This window comes from Dama dama, chromosome X (assembly GCF_033118175.1).
Source record: "Dama dama isolate Ldn47 chromosome X, ASM3311817v1, whole genome shotgun sequence".
Lineage (NCBI taxonomy): Eukaryota > Metazoa > Chordata > Mammalia > Artiodactyla > Cervidae > Dama > Dama dama.
In genome coordinates this window covers 143491244-143497243 of record NC_083714.1, presented here as the reverse complement: position 1 = coordinate 143497243, position 6000 = coordinate 143491244, and the positions used below count along the sequence as shown (strand labels likewise).

The window sequence follows — 6000 nt, the reverse complement described above, 5'->3', positions numbered from 1 at the left end:
GTTTGTTTGCTTGCTTTAGTTGTGTTGTTTTCCGTTTTTGGGTTTTTTTGTTTGTTTTTGTTTTGGTAAACCTCTGCCTAAAGGACAATTTCATAGGTGGGGGTGGAGGATGTCGGAAGTGACCTCATTCTGTTGAAAATTACTGCGCCCTGAATCGCCTGTTTGCTCTAATGTTTTTTACACTTGAGCAATCACCTGGAGAAGAGAAGGTGAAACCTACTGACAAAAAAAAAAAAAAAAATCGCCCCACGCCGAAGAAGGTGCCTCTACTTTTAGTCATTTCCGTTAAGCCGGAGCACAAAGCAAATCATTTCAGACCTTGGAGGGCATAATGTAGATCATCCCGGGCCCCATCTCCATTGATTCTTGCAAGGTCCATCACTGTCGTCCACGGAGCCCAGTCCCAGCGGGTAGCGCGTCCCGTGTCGGGGACGCGGAGCTCTCTCTGGATCCGAAGGCACCGGCTGTACGAGGCGAACGAGATGGGCAGGGCCAGCCTCCGAGGTGACCGAGCCGGCTGGGTAGGGTTGAGTGGCTGGGTGGAGCACGTGACACTCCCAGCCTGGCTCTCGGCTGGGGGTAGTTGGGGGTGGGGCCGGCCCCCGGCGCCTGAGGCTGAAATCGACATTTGCCTCTGGCAGGAAAATGAACTTGTCAGCCCCTCAACCCACTGGAGCAGGGGATTACGGTAGCATTTAAATTTTATTTCCCACGAAGCTGAAAGCAGAAGGTAAGTTACTTATCCCTCAGAAAAACAGATGAGAGGAGGGCCCGAGAATACCATGCGGCCACTTTGTTGATTTTTAAAATCGAGTTGAAAATAATCGATTGCTGTGAGAGGCAAGGGCCAAATTACAGACTGACCTTATTAACAGAAATTCGGTTAATCCGGAGGGAATGGTGGTAAAAGAGTACAGAGTTAAATATAGAAGGACACGAAAGCTGCCGGAATAAATAGCAAGTAACCCTGGCCTGCTCGTGAAACAATCTATTTCACATCTCTTTCAGGGGCGCCAGCGAAGGGAATGTTAAAATTGCCATTTAAACTCAAACGAAAAGAAACTAATCTATATGAAGCTGGAAATCAAATAAAAACAGTTCCTGCTTTTGCCCTTTCACATTTCGAAAACGTTTATGCGGTTTGGCAAGAAAGTTGATATTTTCACAGTTTAAGTTTGAAATATGCCATTTCAAATTTACGAAATGGTCACAGTTGGAATTTTCTAAGTCTTTCTAGGCAAGGCTGTTTCAGTTGTGAATGAGAAATATTGACATTGTACATATTTTCGGAAATAGATGATTCACTTCTGCAGAATGTGATAAAAATTAGAAAACGTGAAATAATGAGTTACTGTGAATTAACTTTCATGTCTGAGATTAAATTCTTTGCCATAAGATTTCCGAAAACAGACACAAGTACAACAACGTTCATGCAATAGCAGTTTATTTTAAATAATCAAATGTTCAAGAAGTATAAATATGTGATAGCACAGTTATTTTTCAAAACCACATTAATATTGGCATGCATTATTTGTTATGGAGTAATAAAAAGCATTATTTATAGTGCAATTAGTATTGTATGCCACGACGAATATACTTCAGATTAATGCTTTTGATATACTATTTGAAACATGGACCCTCTGTGCAAAGTATGTATATGCACTCCATATTTTAACTGTCATTTTGATTTGCACAAAATAGATTTGTTTAGTTCTCCATTGCATTTGATGAAGACTGAAAAATAAAAGACTAAGTCATTTCCTTTCATTACTAATCCCCTTATTGCTAACTCTTTTGAAATCCTATTACCTGCGTGGAGCCTGGAATCATTTGGGTCTTCCTTTCTGTGTGCTGTTTCTCACAGTTCGTGCAAGTCTAGGCCAGCTGCCCACATCAAACAAACCGCCCAGAACTGAGGCCAGAGCGGGGCTTCCCGGCCACTCCCTCCTCACTTCCAGGGTCTTCCCACCCTCCCCTCTTTGCCCCTAGGGCGTCACGTGGCGGTGTGGGCACCGCCTCCCGATGACGTCAGCGCGCTCACAGCCGTCGCGCTGAAGAAAGGATGCTCTAGGATGCGGTGCAGGTGGGCGACCGGCCTGCGCCATGCGGCACTGCAGGTAAGAGACTCTGCAGGCAGAGCCCCTGCAGCCCGTCGGCGCCGCAGAAAACGAAAGGAGGGTCTCTGGCTGTTGGGGCTGCTGCAGGCATCAGGCGTCAGGGGGACGCGGGGGCGGGAGTGGGGGGTGACTGTTGTAGGCTCACGCGTGACTTGGGTCTTGTCACGCTCATCCATCCCGGGAAAGTGGCCTGGGGCCAGACAGAAAGACCCCGGCCTCCTGCACAGGAGGGGAAAAAAAAATCAGGAATGATCACAATACATGCATTGTAAGAGAGAGGGGGGCTTGTCCGAGAGAACTGTCAACTGTTTACCGACTGTCAGAGTGATTCTTAAATAATGACACATTTACTAATTCTTCTTACAGGGGGTTGTTTTGTTCTCAGTATTTAGCCTGATTTCTTTCAAAGCCAAAGCTGCTTTGCTTGAAATGGAACGGAAACTTACTGGTTAGCAATTGAAGAGCTAGATGTGTGGTCTGAATTGTTTTGCATTATTTTGCAAGGTTGTAGCGTTTAAAGGGGATATGTCAGAAATGTTTGTTTCGTCCTGGTGTTTTAAATAGATTAAAAAAATTAACAGTATCCAATAAAATAAAGCTTCCAATAGACGGGTAAGAGAATGCAAACCAGTTTTATCTTTTAAGAACAAAATGGTCTTTAGAAGGGGGTGGAGCTGAACACCAAACCCTATGATTTTTCAGTGTTCTTTTTAATTCCCTTGCTAAATAATTTGCTTGCTGGAAGAAGGAGCTTGATGATGCAGCGACAGATGAAGGGGGAATCAGGTGACTTCAGTTTTAACAGGACAGGGCCTGGTATTTTAATGAACACTTTTGAGATTTCCCACCTGTGTTTGCATTCCTTTCTCTCCTTCACATATGAGGCCAGGATATATGCAGTACCCTTAGGAAGAGAATGTGGTCGATCTTACCTATAAAACGTGACCCCCTGGGAAGCCGTGGTATTGCTAAATTGTACTGGAACTCACACCATGTATCCTTTGATCCATCCAGCAATTGTTGGAGGACCAGTAAAGCAATGCTGTTTTAGTTGATAATTGAAGAAAGCGTTTCTTTCAGCCATTGGACACCCTGATGTTTTGCTACAGTAATTTAGTAGTTAATTTACTGCCGTTTTCTTCATTTGGCTCAGGTTGACTACAAGACTTTTACGATCCTCTTGTTCCCATGCTCCTTTCTCCTCCAGCTCAACCCTAGACAGAGCAGAGCAGATGATAGATAGCAGAGACCTAGCTCCACCTCTGCCTTTGGGACTGTGCAACTTGGGACAAGTCACTTTGTGCCTTTGGGCCTCAATTTTCTTGTCCTCAAAGTAACCAAGGAGTATTGGGGTTTCTCAGCCTTGACACTGTCGACATTTTGTCATTGTTTAGTTGCTCAGTCGTGTCCGACTCTTTGCGACTCCATGGACTGTTGTAGCCCCCTAGGCTCCTCTGTCCATGAGATTCTCCAGGCAAGAATACTGGAGTGGGATGCCATTTCCTTCCTTCTCCAGGGGATCTTCCAACCCAGAGATCGAACCGCCGTCTCCTGCCTTGGCAGGTGGAATCTTTACTGCTGAGCCACCAGGGAAGCCCCCTGTTGACATTTGGGGCTGGAGAAATCTGTTGTGGGGGTGTTCAGCTGCACCTCTGGCCTCTACCTACTAGATGCCCCTAGTTGTGACAACCAAAAATGTCTTCAGACCCTGCCATTGTCCCATCGTGGGACTCCATTGCCCCTGCTTGAGAATTGTTGATTCAGATGACCTCTCAATGTTCTTCGGGCCCCAGTATTCTAGAATTCATTTTCCTGTGAGTTGTTTCATGCTGAGCCCTCGGTCGGAGATCTGATTCCCTTTCATGATGTTGTATATATTGGGAAACACAGTGTGAAGGCTTTTTTTCTGCTGTGGGGTTCCAGAAATAGCTTCTGTCAAAAAGGGGAGGCCTGTCTGTGTGTGCCAGTTGTAGCCGGGAAGCTGGCTTGGCAGAAGGGAGAGTGTCAGGGAGAGAGGAAAAAAACACAAGCACTAGATCATCATGTCTGGAATTGGAGTAGCCCAGAGTCACCATCCTTATCTGCAGAAGTGGGAATAGCAGGACCAGGTGGAGGTGTCACAAGCAGAGAGGGAGATAATGGGGGTGCTGGTGCCCGTTGTGCAGGGAGATGCTGGCAGCACGTGTGGCTGGTCCAGGAGGCTGGCACCAGCTGCACCCAGAGCCCCCGTCTGGACCCCGAAGGTGGTGGTCACAGTCTTGCCCTTCAAGCTTCAGTGCAGGACTGACCACTAAAGCTGTGGCTCTGACACTTTGCAGAGGTGGCTTTGCCGCCTCACTTCCGCTCCCAGAGCTGTTGCCGAATCCATAAAATAGGGCTACTGTTCGTGCTGGTCCTGCTGCTTTTGAATTTTCAGGGGGTCAGATGGATGGTAAAGGGTCAGCACACTGGGAACTCCTGGGAGACGGGAAGCGAGGGTGGCAGTGGCATTGCAGGATGAGGGCCGTGTGCAGTGGGTTTGGGGGAGGAGGCTTGGAATGATTAGAAAAATCATCCTTGTCCGTCCTCCAATTCCCTTGCTCTCAGCTTGCTCTCTCTGCCTCTTTGCGGCCCCATAAAAATGGCTCTCCTGGGAAGAGGGTTGGTCTTTAGTGAGAAAGACCCAGTGTGCAGAGGCCAGGGCTCAGACAGCCTCCTTTGTCCACTTTCAGCCATTTTCTTTGCAGGTGGCACCCACAGCTGGCCAGGAACCTCATCCCCAGAATGGCTTAGCACCCTGGGTGGGCTATCGGGTGCTGTCTTTTCATGCAGGCAATACTGAGAAAGGAAATGAAAAAGGAGGAGGATTCTGCATCAACTGAGACATAAGACATAGAATCACTGTGCTAGGCAGCTCTGGTGCTATGACAGAGTACCACACGCTAGGTGCCTTATCAACATCAGACATTTATTTCTCATAGTTCCAGAGGCTGGAAGTCTGAGATCACGGTGCTAGCATGGTTGGGTTCTGGTGAGGGCTCTCTTCTGGACGCAGAGGGCCATCTTCTCCCTGTGTCCTCATATGGTAGGAAGAGAGCACGCTAGCTTTCTGGTCTTGTCTTGTCGTTGTTCAGTTGCTAAGGCATGTCCGACTCATTGCAACCCCATGGACTGCAGCACAGCAGGCTTCCCTGTCCTTTACCGTCTCCCGAAGTTTGCTTAAAGTCATGTCCATTGAGTCGGTGATGCCATCCAACCATCTCATCCTCTGTCATCCCCTTCTCCTCCTGCCCTCAATCTCTCCGAGCATCAGGGTCTTTTCCAGTGAGTTGGCTCTTTGCATCAGGTGGCCAAATATTGAAGCTTCAACTTTAGCATCATTCCTTCCCATGAATATTCAGGGTTGATCTCCTTTAGGATTAACTGGTTTGACCTCCTTGTAGTCCAAGGGACTCTCAAGAAAAGCATCAATTCTTCAGTGCTCAGCCTTCTGTATGGTTCAACTCTCAGATCCGCACATGAGGTCTCTTCTTATAAGGGCACTAGTCCCATAATGAGAGCTCCACCTTCATGACCTCATCGCCTCCCAAAAGCCTCACCTCCTAATATCATCACATTGGGGTTTAGGATTTCAATATATAAATTCTGGAAAGATACTTTCAGTCTATGACAATAACCAAATGTAATTTGTGCCCTTGACTGGATCCTGACCTGAACAAGCATCTATAATAGGTGTTGGGGATACCTGGGTTATTTTTATGTGACTGCCTAGTAGATGATATGAGGAAACTATTGTAAATTTGATTAGATGTGATAATCTTATGGTGCAGTAGGCACCCAGCTCAGTCACTCCTGATTCCTGATACAGAAACAGTGAGATGAGACATGGTGGTTTCCTGCTGTC

The 6000-nt window shown here is 46.9% G+C and overlaps 1 protein-coding gene across 4 annotated transcripts in view; it reads left to right on the top strand.

Moving 5' to 3' along the window:
* The first annotated feature begins 309 nt into the window (after positions 1-309).
* CLCN4 (chloride voltage-gated channel 4) overlaps positions 310-6000 on the top strand; it is a 72363-nt gene continuing 66672 nt past the window's right edge. The window contains exons 1-3 of one of the 4 annotated variants that reach the window (XM_061137959.1): positions 310-504; positions 642-730; positions 1865-2117. The gene's annotated coding sequence lies outside the window, so the exon portion shown is untranslated. Of the gene's footprint in view, positions 505-553; positions 731-1864; positions 2118-6000 lie in introns of those variants that run through there. The other 3 variants (XM_061137960.1, XM_061137958.1, XM_061137957.1) reach the window with 3 other exon arrangements.